At 37.2% G+C, this 13984-nt stretch overlaps 1 pseudogene; it reads right to left on the reverse strand.

The window, feature by feature from the left end:
• Positions 1-3044: 3044 nt before the first annotated feature.
• Positions 3045-4648, reverse strand: LOC103231053 (chloride intracellular channel protein 4 pseudogene; annotated as a pseudogene).
• Positions 4649-13984: the final 9336 nt, after the last annotated feature.

Here is a 13984-nt window from a genome sequence, read left to right on the forward strand (position 1 = left end):
TGTGTAGAAAATTCACACCTACATCAAAAAAGAGAAGTTTTATCAACTAGAACAGTAGAGCGCTGTTCAACTGTTGAATACGAAAATTTCTCAGAATCCCTTGGAAAACAATGAGACTTTCCACTCAGACTCCAATCTCCTCATTTAAGTAAAACAAAACAAGGTGTTTAAATGAAGGGGAATGATTTGTTAGGTTTAAAAATAGAATCAGATGTTTGCCATTATGTTAATTCATACACTACATGAATTGCCTACCATAAAAACTTTTATGTCCCAAATTTCTGAAGATTTTAAGCTATGATCTTTCCATAAACATACACTGAGGTAAAAGCATGTTGTAGGATCACACTTTTACTAGCATTCATCCATTTGCCAGTTTTCATTGCATTTGACTAACTTCCCAGATAAAGTAATATCTGTCTTTCTACAGAGAAAAATAATTCTGCCTTCAACATAATCATAATAGACCTGCCTTCCTTGAACGTCTAGATAAATGGCCAAGTGTAATCACTGGATAAATAAAAAACAATGAAGATAATAAATAAAAATGAAAATACTTTGCATTTCAGAATGTGTTTTTCATCACTCTGTTTTGAAGAATGAAGCTCTTTCCTCTGTTAGCCCTCCACTCTGCACCACTTGGTCCACCATTCGCTGGAAAGAACAGACCTCATCTCTCTTGAATCTTTTTTATACATTTGACTATAAAGCAAGGTCCAATATCACTGGAATGAATGCTAAGTTGCCACTATTTTGAGAGTAGGTGAAGAGTGATAATGCCTGCCTGTGTACTGTACGGATGGGACGGTCTCACTCACTAAAGCTACTGCAAAATAATTTCTCAGTAGATAACTGCATAGTGCTTCTTCCTTGAACCAGATAAATCATCATCCAATATTTTATTACAGAAGGATGGGTGCTCAAACTTTGATCAGCAGCAAGGAGTTTTAAGAAAGGTAAGGCAAAGGAATCTCCCTTAGCCAAATGGATACAATACGGAGCTTTTTGTATCTTTCTGTATTAAGCTAATTACTGATAGGTTCAAAAAATGAAGTATGCTTATAAAAAGCTGCTTCCATAAAGCCAGTGCTTACTAAGTGTTAGCATGTCAAAGGGAGAAAACATTGTGATTTCAAAGTAATACACTTAAAATTTAAAAAAACAGCAACGAAAAACAGCCTAGGAGAAATAGTATTTCCTATATAAGTTAGGTATCAAAAATTAGTAAAAATGAGCTGGGCGCTGTGGCTCACGCCTGTAATTCCAGCACTTTGGAAGGCCAAGGCAGGCGGACCACAAGGTCAGGAGTTTGAGACCAGCCTGCCCAACGTGGTGAAACCCTGTCTCTACTAAAATACAAAAATTAACCGGGTGTGGTGATGCGCGGCTGTATTCCCAGCTACTCGGGAGGTTGAGGCAGGATATCGCTTGAACCCGGGCGGCAGAGGTTGCAGTGAGCCAAGATCGTGTCAGGTTGCAGTGAGCCAAGATCGTGTCACGGCACTCCAGCCTGGGCAATAGAACGAGACTCCATCTCAAAAAAAAAAGTAAAAATGTATTATAGTCACAACCACAGTCTTTGGAGTAGTAGTTAGAAAATTTAATTTTTTTATACAAAAATTTACGTGACATTTGGTTAAACCTTAGTCATTCCTTAGGTTAATTTCTGTAAATGTTAATTTTTACATTACTAATCATTTTACTGCTATAGCTACATCAACTAAATATTAGTTTATGTAGTATTGCTCAAGAGATCTACAAATAATAGCAAGCTCTTTGATTACCTAAAAATGAGCAATGTAAACTGAAGCAAGAAAGCAGTAATATTCCAAATGAATGGTACAGGGCACAATACGTGTAACAAACATAAATTTAGAGAGAGTATAAGGTACGCATCAGTTTATCTTATAAGGACAAAGTGCTTGAGGAAGGTCTTGAGAAAACACTCCCTCCCTCCAAACAAACTTTTAGCATCTACATTGTGTCAGATGTTACAATTGGTAGGAAGGATAAATGCTTTTAGGCAAAAGTAAAAACTTATCTACAAAGCAAAATAGCAAAGTCTAGTGTAGTGACTTTTTGTAGAAGGCTTTCTTCTCTGGTGGCAATATTCTTTAGTACATATCCAGGATAAACTAAATTGAAACAATATTTTTGATACAGTAGCAATCTTTTTTTATACTTTTACTAAATTTTACAAAATTCTAAAAATTATGTAAATTTTTGGTACCATGCATTATGCACCAGTTTGGGGCTGCCTGATGAAGGCATGGCTACGATTTTAATATTAAACATTGCACCTGAAAAGTTCTGTCCTCTATATTAATGGGCACAATGCTGAGGGTTCCTAAGAGATGGCAAATTACCTCTATACAAGGCTCTTGTATCTGTTCGAACCCCGAGAGTGCACCAACAAACAACACAGGGTGGTGTGGAGCAACACACTCTTTTTAATGACCACCTGGGTGCAGACGGGCTGAGGCCTAAAATGGCGTCAGCACCAAATGAGGACGGGGCAGGGGTTTTGTAGTCTCCTGTAACAGGAAGTGTCTCAGTCTGATGTAACTGCTACGCGGTACCCTGATGGCCTCTCTCTCGGTCTTCAGCGAGTACCTGTCTTCCGGTCAGCTCTCTTCCTGCTTCTGCTGTGTTGCTGACGCACATGCTGCTGGCGCAAGTGGCCTTGCGCCTTGGGATGGGCCTGAGGAAGGGGGAGCTATTCATTTCCTTAAGCTTTCCTGCCCCAGGGAGAATCTTTCAATTTAAAGTGAAAAGTTTGTGATGTAGCCTCCAAATTTGAGGAGAGGGGGACATGGGTACGAGGGGCAGGCAGGGTAAAAGGATTTTAAAATAATACGGCTTTGGAGTGTATACTTTAGGATAACTACTATACCTTGCTTGTCTCTCCTTGACCCTAACCTTGAATAACTGCATGTTCTTGCAAAATGCAATTTCTACTCTGTAGAAAAAGGAGCAGTCTGTTAGGAAAAGCATATTAGGGCAAGATATAAAGACATCTCTGTCATAAATGTGATTTTACTTGTTCAGTTTTTGGATACATCATTATAGGCTTTTTCAACCTTCTTACAATGGGGACAGGTGTTGGGTAAACGCATCCCTTCTGTATGCATTAGCTAGGTAGCTCCATATGCCAGTCATTCTTTTTGGAATATCAAAGCTGTGATATTTTTTGGCCACCACCTTGACAATATGCAGTTTGGGCAGCAGGTGAGCTAATGTCATTTCATTGCCAGCCAGAAATTTACATAGAGAAAACTTAATGTCCTCCATACTATTTTTATCAATTTCATCAGAAAGGAGAGGATTCAGATATTCGTTCAGTTTCTGCAGGGTTTTCAAGAAACTCTTCACCAGTGTTTCATTAGCCTCTGGCATTGAATTCTTGATCTATGCATGCAGAGTTTGGCAAAGATGTCCATTCCAACAGTAGTTGATTCTACGTGTTTTGGTGAAAGCTCTGAGTACTTGGGCGGGCATAAGACGTATTCAAGAAATTCCTCAATCTTATTTACATCTGTTTTGACCTCATTGTTGAAAGTTATAAATGGTGGGTGGGTCCCGAGGAGCAAGTTTTGCAGGTCTACAGGCTTCCTTTTCAAGTCAACAATTGTAACACTAAATACAACTCCTTTGAGCCAAAGAGTCATGAAGAGCCTCTGGGAAAGGGGGCAGTTTCCTGTCATTTCACCATCACTGCCAGCCTTGATGAAGAGCTCGATGTGGGGCTCTGTCCTCCTCCTTCAGCCTGTTAGTAAAGCCCATTCAGCAACATCGACAAGGCCATGGCCTACTCAGCTGGGCTCCTGGAACGGCGGTGGCTGCCTCTGTTCTGGGGAAGCTCTGGCTGCTGGCTCCCGCCATGCTGCTCACTGGATGGTCCTCATATATGTTTCTGAATTGTGGGAGGTGTGGCATCAGGATAGATTCCTAGAAGTCTGATTCCTATGTTGAAAGGTAACATTTGCTTCCTTGCAGGCGCTCCAACAAGAGTGTGCTGTCACATTTTAAAATTTATACCAATCTGATAGATGAGAACTGGTATCTCAGTGTTGCCCTGATGTGCATGTCTCTAATGATAAGTGGCTTTGAACATGTTTGTCTATTTGAGGACTAGTTTTATATCTTTGCTTGGAAAATCGTTTATTCATGTATTTTTCCAAAAATATTATTTTCAACAGAACAGAGCAGCAAGGAAAGCAGATGAAACTCAAGAAGAATTGTTTTGAATACGTTTAACATTGACCAGTTCAAAGATGAAGGACATTTCGCTGTCAAAACAAGTCAACATATAGGGTAAGTCCACATTAAATTTTTAGATTATAAGTAATTGTATACATACAGTGATATAATGATTGTATCATCCTCAGAGTCAGATAAGTGAAGTTCCTGTTTTGGGTTTCACATTTTACAAGGCTCAGAGGTGGCCCTCCTCCTGCCATGTCCCTCCCTGTAGATTCCATGGGCCAAGAAGAGAAGTCACTCAGAACTGGTAAACCCTTCTAGACTCACACCTGGTATGTGAGGCCTTGCAATTCTCTGCCCAAATGGTCCTGAGTTGGCTTCCAGTGCCTGGGTGAGCCTGTTTCTTGAATCCATCCCCTCCAAGGTAGATGATGATAGGCCCCATGGGTAGCAAAAGAAGGGCTGTTTGAAGGGAATGGGGTGGAGTGAGCTTAGACTGGCTACAGTGTGCACCCAAGTACATATAAAGCCCCTTTGTTATGTGGGGTGGAGCCTGGATTGGGAAGAGGATGGAAGGTGAGCTGGGCTCTCAGACTTGTATCCATTCCCAGGACTTGTAAATGTTAGTGGCAGTCCTATATATTGAAGTAATCTTTTAAAAGTGCATGCTTAAAAAGAATTCTTTGTTCACATATCTGAGAGAAATTGATAATATAGGGACCTCTCCAAGTCCTGAAGTATGAAATGTATAAGATCAAAGAGAAATCATTTGAAAAAGTTGGAGGGCAAGTAGTGCCTCATCTAGAGCAAGTTTTAGTTAGAGCAAGAACTTGAAGAGAATGTTGAGAGAAACGGATGAGGATAAAGATTTTGTGGATGACTGACCTTGTGTTCCAGAGGGCACAATGGAGGAGTTTCAAGTGAGGAAAGGGCATAAGATATGGGGTAAAATAGGGCATCTATGAAGTCAAAAGGTGAGTTAAACGTAAGAAATGAGTGATTAATTTGGAGTGCTGGGCTTTCTATGGCAATTTTAATAACTTTATTGCGAGATAATTCACATACAACATTTATTAAAATATATAGTTCAATGGTTTGTAACATAGTATATTCACAGAGTTGTGTAATCTCTAACATAGTCTAATTTTAAAATGTTTTCATTGCTCCAAAAAGAAACTCGGTACCCATTAGTAGTCATTCCATATCCTGCTACCTTCTAGCCTCTGGCAAGCACTAAGCTACTTTCTATCTCTGTAGATTTGCCTATTTTGGAAAATATATAAATGGAATAATAAAATATGTGTTTTTTTGTGACTGGCTTCTATTGCTTAGCATGTTTTCAAGGCTCATCTATGTTGTAGCGTATGTCGGGTTTTGTTATTGCTATTTGTGATTGCTGAATAATTTGTAGTATGGATATACCACATTTTGTTCATCCATTCATAAACTCATGGGCATTCAGATGGTTTTCACTTTTTGGCTATTATGAATAATGCTGCAATGAATATTCATGTATACATTTTAATGAGGATATCTGTTTTCATTTCCCTTGGGTACATGCCTAGTGGTGGAATTGATAGGCCGTGTGGTAAATGTTATATAAATGTGCAAAATATAGACTGGGTATATTGACCCCGTATCAGTCCATTTTCACACTGCTATAAAGAACTCTCTGAGACTGGGTAATTTATAAACAAAAGAAGTTTAATTGACTCACACTTCTGCATAGCTGGGAAGGCCTCAGGAAACTTACAATCATGGCAGGAGGCAAATGGGAAACAAGGCACACCTGACATGGTGGCAGGAAAGAGAGTGAGTGCAGGGGAAACTGCCACTTTTAAAATAATCAGATCTCTTGAGAATTTTCACATTATTGCAAGAACATTATGGGGGAAACTGTCTCTACGATCCAATCACCTCCCTTCCAGGCCCTCCCCGACAGGTGGGAGCAAATATTTTTCCCCATTCTGTACTTTGTTTTTTTACTTTCTTGATGGTGTCCTTCGGAGCACAAAAGTTTTCATTTTTTATAATGTCCAATTTATCTTTTGTTTTCCTTTTACTTCTTTTTATTTTGATGTCTTATCTCAGAAGCCATTTCCCACCCCATCTTCATGATGGTTTACTCCAATTTTTTCTTCTGGTAGATATATTTCATATGCTTGGGTGTGATTTACTTTTTGTTGATTTTGTGATATAGTGTGAGATAGAGATTCAAATTCATTATTTATGTAGATTTGTCCAAGTATCACTTGTTGGAAAGACTGTTCTTTCTTCAGTGAATTGTCCAGGCAACTCTGTTGAGAATCAATTGCCCATAAATGGGAAAGCTTATTTCTTGCTCTTAATTTTATCCGTTGTTTTATTTGTACATTCTTATGTCAGTTGTTTTATATGTACATTCTTATGTTATTACCACCCTGTTCTGATTACTGTATTTTTATAGTAAATTTTGAACTCAGGAAGTACAAATCCACCAACATCATTCTTCTTTGGCTTTTCTGATTCCCATTTAATTTCATGTGAATTTTGGGATTAGCATGTCTATGTCTGCAAAGAAAAGGCAACTGGAATTTTAATAGCAATTGCTTTGAATCTGTAGATGAATTTGACAACTGTACTAGGTCATATTCACAGGGGCCAGGGTTTAGGACTTTTAACATGGCTTTTGAGAAGACACAGTTCAACTCATAACAAGGAATATTGTCATATCAATATTATTCTATGGATATGTGATGTTTTTCCATTTATTTAGATATTCTTTTATTTCTTTTACCAATGTTTTGTATTTTCAGTGTAGAAGTCTTGTACTGTTTTTGGTAAATTTATTCCAAAGTATTTTATTCTTTTTGATGCTACTATAAATTATATTTTTAATTTAATTTTCAGATTGTCCATTGCTAATATATAGAAATACAATTTATTATTGTATATTTATCTTATATTTTGCTACATTATTACACTCATTTATAAGTTATAACAATTTTTTTGATGGATTTTCTGTATGAAAGGTCATATCACTTGCAAATGGAGATAGTTTTACTATTTTCTATTTTTTTTCTTTTTTCTTTTTAGTAGAGACAGGGGTTCACCATGTTGGCCAGGCTGGTCTTGAACTCCTGACCTCAGGTGATCCACCCACCTTAGCCTCCCAAACTTCTGGGATTACAGGCGTGAGCCACCGATCATACTTTTCTTTTTCTTGCCTAAATTTCCTGGCTAGAATCTCAAATACAGTGTTGAATGAAAGTGGCAAAAGTGGACATCCTTGCTTCTTATTTTTCGAGGAAGGCATTCAGTCCTCTATTGTTAAGTATGATGTTAGCTGTGGGGTTTTTGGTAGATTTTTTTTTCACCAGATTGAAGATAGTTATTTGGTATTAATTCTTTAAATGTTCTGGGCAATTAATCGGGAGGTGGGCATTTCTTTATAGAAAGCTTCAAGATTATTAACACAATCTCTTTACTTGTCATAAATCTACTCTAATTACATATTTCTTCTTGTGTCTGTTCCTGTATTTTGTGTCTCTCCAGGATATGGTCCATTTTGTCTGTTATCTAATTAATTTTTTGAAAAACATTTATTTCTAGGATTCCCTTATAATCCTTTGTATTCTTTAATGGGGTAGATATATTCCTTCTTTCATTCCTGGTTTTTGAAATTTGAATCTTCTCTGTTTTTCTTGGTCAGCCTAAGCTAAAGATTTGTCAATTTTGCTGCTCTTGTCAATGAACCAGCTTTTGGCTTCATTGATTTTCTTGATTTTTCATCTCTGCTCTATTGCATTTATTTCAGCTCTAAGTTTTGTCTTCTTTCTGCTTGCTTTGAATTTACTTGCTTTTCTTTTTTAGTTTTATAATGTGGAAAGTGAGATTACTGATTTAAGATCTTTCTTTCTTTTTGATATTGGCATTAGCATCTGTATATTTACCTTCAATAACTGATGCTGCATCTCAAAAGTTTTGGTATTTTGTGTTTCATTTTCATTTACTTCAGAATATTTTCTAATTTCTCTTGTGATTTCTTCTTTGACCTACTGGTCATTTAAAAGTGTGTTTTTGATTTTCAAAACTGTGAATTTTCCCAAAACCTTACGTTGTTGATTTCTAATTTAATTGTTTTAGGTCAGGGAACACACTGTATTATTTCAATATATTGAGGCTTGTGTTATGGACTAGCATGTAATCTATTTTGAAGAATGTTTTACATGATTTTGAGGAAAAGTGTGTGCTTCTTCTGTTGGGTAAAAGGTTGTATATATCTGTTCAGTTTAGTTGTTTTATGGTGTTGTTCAGGTCTTTTGTTACTTTGTTGATCATTGGCCTGTGTGTTTTATCCATTATTGAAAGTAAGGTATTGAAGTCCCCAGCTATTATTGTTGAATTTTCTATTTCTTCCTTCAGTTCTGTATATTTTACCTCATATATTTTGGGGCACTGTTATTAGGTATATACATATATTGTAATTGTTATTTCTTTCTGATGACTTGATCTTCTTATTATAAGATGTCATTAGTTTCTTTTAACAATTTTTGTCTTAAAGTCTATTTTGCCTGATCTTATTCTAAAAGCCCATCTTTTTGTTACTCCTTGTGTGATAGCGTGGTAATACTTTCCATCTTTTCTCATTCAACTTATTTGGGTCTTTGAATCTAAAGTGTGTCTCTAGATCATGGGTTGTAATTTTAAATTTTTATTTATTTTTATTTTCTTTGATCTTTCCTTCAATTAGAATATTTAATCCATTTATATTTAATACAATTACTGATATACTATAATATATTTCTTTCATTTTGTTATTTGTTTTCTGTGTCTTGTATCTTTTTTATTTCTCTACTCCTTGATTGCTGTCATCTTTTGTATTGAATAGATACTTTTAGTGTAATGTTTTTAATATCACTTTAATTTCTTTTTTGCTTATTTTACTATATTTTTTGTTATTTTCTTAGAAGTTGGTCTGGAGATTACAATTAGTATTTTAATGTAAAATAATTCAGATTAATAGTGTGTTAATTTCAGTAGGATACCAAGTATGATTTAGTGGTCAGCCAAGATCAGTAGAAGATTTTAATTTTTGTGGGTACATGGTAGGTATATATATTTATGGGGTACGTGAGATGTTTTGAAACAGGAATGAAATGTGAAATAATCACATCGTGGAGACTGGGGTATCCATCCACTCAAGCATTTATCCTTTGAGTTACAAACCAATTATACTCTTTAAGTTATTTCAAATGTACAATTAGCTTATTATTGACTGCAGTCACCCTGTTGTGCTATCAAATAGTAGGTCTTATTCATTCTAACTTTTTTTGAACCCATTAACCATCCTCCCCTCCCCTGGAGCTCCCCTTTATACATCCCAGTGTCTGGTAAGCATTCTTCACTCTCTGTGTCCATGAGTTCAATTGTTTTGACTTTTAGATCCCACAAATAAGTGAGAACATGTGATGTTTGTCTTTCTGTGCCAGGCTTATTTTACTTATAATGATCTGATACATCCATATTATTGCAAATGACTGAATCTCATTCTTTATGGACACTTAAGTTGCTCCCCAGTCTTTGGTATTGTGAACAGTGCTGCAACAAACATGAGTGTGCAGATATGTCTTTGATACACTGGTATCCCCCCCTTTTTGTTTTTTGCATATATACCCAGTAGTGGGATTGTTGGATCATATGGTAGCTCTATTTTTAGTTTCTTTGAGGAATCTCTAAGCTGTTCTCCGTAGTAGTTGTATTAATTTACATTCCCACTGACAGTGTACAAGAGTCCCCTTTTCTTCACATCCCCTCCAGCATTTGTTATTGCCTGTCTTCTGGGTATAAGCCATTTTAATTGAGGTGGCTGAGATGATACTCATTGTAGTTTGGATTTGCATTTCTCTGATGATCAGTGATATTCAGCACCTTTTTATATGCCTGTTTGCCATTTGTATGTCTTCTTTTGAGAAATGTCTATTCAAATATTTTGTCCATTTTTTGATTGGATTATTAGATGTTTTTCTATAGAGTTGTTTGAGCTCCTTATATATTCTGGTTATTAATCCTTGTTAGATAGGTAGTTTGCAAATATATTTTCCCATTCTGTGGGTTGTGTCGTGTCTTTGTTCATTGTATCTTTTGTTTTGCAGAAGCTTTTTAACTTGATGTGAAACATTTTGCTTTGGTTGCCTGTGCTTGTGGGGTATTGCTTAATAAATTTTTGCCTGGACCAGTGACTTGGAGATTATCCCCAATGTTTTCTTGTAGCAGTTTCATGGTTTGAAGTCTTAGATTTAGATCTTTAACCCCTTTTGATTTGATTGTTGTATAGTCTGGCTAAAGATTTGTCAGTTTTGCTTAATATTTGAAAAAAAAAAAAAACCTTTTTGTTTCATTGATGTTTGTATTTTTTTATTTCATCCATGCTTTGATCTTTATTAATTTTTTCTTCTACTAATTTTGGGTTCAGTTTACTCTTGCTTTTCTACTTCTTTAAGATGCATTGATAGATTGTTTATTTGAAGGTTTTCCTCTATATTGATGTAGCACTTAGAGCTAAACTTCCCTATTAGTACTGCTTTTGCTGTTTAGGTTTTGGTATGTTGTGTTTCTTTCATCATTTGTTTCAAAAAATTTTCAGATTTCTTCTTAATTTCTTTACTGACCACTGGTCATTCAGGAGCCTATTGTTTAATTTTCATGTATTTGGATAGTTTCCAAAATTCCTCTTGTTTTTAATTTCTGGTTTTATTTTATTGTGACCAAATAAGATGATTAATATTATTTAAAAATTTTTGAGTGCTGTAAGACTTGTTTTGTGACCTAACATATGGTCTATCCTTGAGATTGATCTATATGCTGATGAAAAGAAGGTGTATTCTGTAGCTCTTGAGTTAAATTTTCTGTAAATATCTATTAGACCAATTTGGTCTACAGTGTAGATTAAGTCTGATGTTTCTTTGTTGGGTTTCTTTCTGGAAGATCTGTCCAATGCTGAAAGTGAGGTGTTAGGAAAGCTCACGCTATATTGCATTGGGGCCTGTGTCTCTCCACCATGATTGTAAGTTTCCTGAGGCCTCCCCAGCCATAAGAACTGTGAGACAATTAAACCTCTTTCCTTTATAAATTACCCAGTCTTGGGCAGTTCTTTATAGCAGTATGAAAATGGACTAATAAACCATTGTATGTTTTTTGGTTTGACGTTACCATGAGGTTTGCAAATACTATTTTATAACCCATTATTTTAACATGTTAACAACACTGTTTACATAAACAAATAAACATGCAAAAGGAAAACTAATAAAAACTCCACATCTTATATTCATCCTCCCATCTTTTTTATTGTTTCTATTTATATCTTATTTTACCGACTATGTCTTAAAAATTTGTTGTAGTTATTTTTGATTGGCCCATTGTTACGTCTTTCTACTTAGTATGAGCATAGCGTACACACCACAGTTACAGTGTTGTAATATTTTGTGTTTTTCTGTGTACTTACTATCACCAGTGAGTTTTATACCTTCGGGTGATTACTAATTGCTCATTAATATCCTTTTGTTTCTTATTGAAGTACTCTCTTAGAAACATTTATTCTAGGACAAGATCTCTTAAATCAGCTTGTGGTTAATGCTGCCTGGCCTGGGACTCACCCATCAGAGTAGTGGGCTCCCCTCTGGTCAAAGACAGGTCCGGAAATGCCATCTAAGGATCAAGTATTGGCATTGAGGACTCCAAGAGCCCGCTTGGTGACCTACCCCACTGTGGCCATGCTGGTACCTAAAATGCAAGACTAAGTCCCCTTTACTAGTCCCTCTGCTTTTCTCAAGCAGAAGGAGTTTTACCCCATAGCCATCATAGCTAGTAATGTGCCGAGTCTCACCTGATGCCAGCAGGTCTCAGAGGCTCACCCAAGACCCTCGATGTAATACCTGGGTAACACTGCTGGTTATTCAGGGCTCAAGGGCCCTTCAGTTAGCAGATGATGAATGCTGCCATAACTGGGTCTTTTCTTTCAAGGCATTTGGTTCCGTCTGGCCCAGGATGTGTCTAGAAATGTCATCTGGGGGCTAGGATCTAGAACGGGGGCCTTACAACTCTGACCAGTGCCCTATCCTGCTGTGGCTGAGCTGGTATCCAAGAAGCAAGACAAAGTCCTCCCCACTCTTCCCTCTTCTCTCCTCAACTGAAAGGAAGTGTCTCTTTTGAGCTGTGAACTGTGCAGCCTGGGGTTAGGGGAGGGGTGATGCCAGCAGTTCCTTGCCTACCCCAGCTGGTGTCTCAGTGCATCTTTGCCCCCTACCAGGCCACTGTCTCTGGGCCTAGTTCAGCACTAGGACTCGCCTAACAGTTGCCGTTTTTATGGCCTAGACTTCCTTTCAAGTTTGCTTGGAGACATAGAACACTGTAGCCTTCGGTGGCGAGGTTTGTGGGAACTCATGTTCTGTCTGCTGGCCAGGCGATTCTGCTCTGGGTAGGACTGATTTACATGCTCCCTTTGTGGGTGGGTGTCAGCTGAGTTTGGTCCGATCTTCCCTTCATCTCTAATAGGACAGCTCTGAGTTCATTGCCTCACAATTGCTATATTCACCTCCCCCAGCACCCCGAGATGCTCTCAGCAACAAGCTGCCATGGCCAGGGGTTGGGGAGGAGTGTGGTCGGTGATTCAGGACTGTCTTTTCTATCTCTTCTGTGCCTCTTTCAGCAGTAGGAAGTTAAAACCAGGTACTATGAATGCTCCCCTAATTTTTGATTCTTATGATGGTGGTTTTTTGTTTGTTTGTTTTGGTTTGGTTTTTTGTTTGTTTGTTTTGTTTTGTTTTTTGTTTTCTGTGTAGATTGTTGTTAAATTGGTGTCCTTGTGGAAGGAACCATTGGTGGAACCTTCTTTTCCACCATCTTGCTGCACCTCTAAGCACATTTCAGTAAGTTTTAAAGATAATTTTAGCCCTCAGTTTCTGTCTTCTCAAGACCCCAAGTTCAGGCAGGGGTGATGACAGGCTTTTCCTTTCCCAGGTCTTTCTGAGCATATATACAACCTTGCACATGCAATCATCCTTTTAGATCCCCAGGAATATATTGAATTTTTAAAACTTCCTTAGGCTCACCTTGTTCTCCAGGAGCTGCTTTTAAATTATGGCCAGGGTTTTGTTTGCACCAACTGACTTCACAGCTCAAGGCAGCTGCAATGTTGTCAGTAAATTGTTATTGTTTTGGCAATGCCCCGGGAGTAGGGCTTTTTAGAATTTCAGCTAAGCTGGACTCTGAGTTAAGTCAAATAGCCACAACACCCCAGGAATAGAGATTTTATGAGTAGCTGGAAGTTGAGACAAATATTGACTATGCTGTGGAAATGCTGCTTTTAATGGAGTACCAAACAGGATCAATCTTGTCTGTTAGCTGTGAGATTGCGTGCTTTTCATCAGGCTATCAGGCCACTGAGCTTGGGAAGAAGGAGTGATGGAAATAGACACATGTCAACATGTCAAAGACCCCACTGTCTTACCAAGGTTCAGTAGTTTTTCTTGCATATATGTTTTTTTTTAGTGTGTTCTGTGGCTTTGTTTAATTTTAAGATTTCAAAAATGGTTAATTTTAGTTTTCTCAACATTTTGATTGTTTTGCAAGAGACTAGTCCACCACCGAAGTCTTCACTCCCTCATTCCAGGAGTTGATTCTTTCTATAACAATTAATATAAGCAGACAAAAATGGCATTATGTAATTACTCCTGATAATTCCAAGGCAAAATAAATAAATAAATCAACACACAAATAAAATGGTTGAGAGGCTCCAAGTGTC

Source organism: Chlorocebus sabaeus, chromosome 25, assembly GCF_047675955.1.
Source record: "Chlorocebus sabaeus isolate Y175 chromosome 25, mChlSab1.0.hap1, whole genome shotgun sequence".
Classification (NCBI taxonomy): Eukaryota; Metazoa; Chordata; class Mammalia; order Primates; family Cercopithecidae; genus Chlorocebus; species Chlorocebus sabaeus.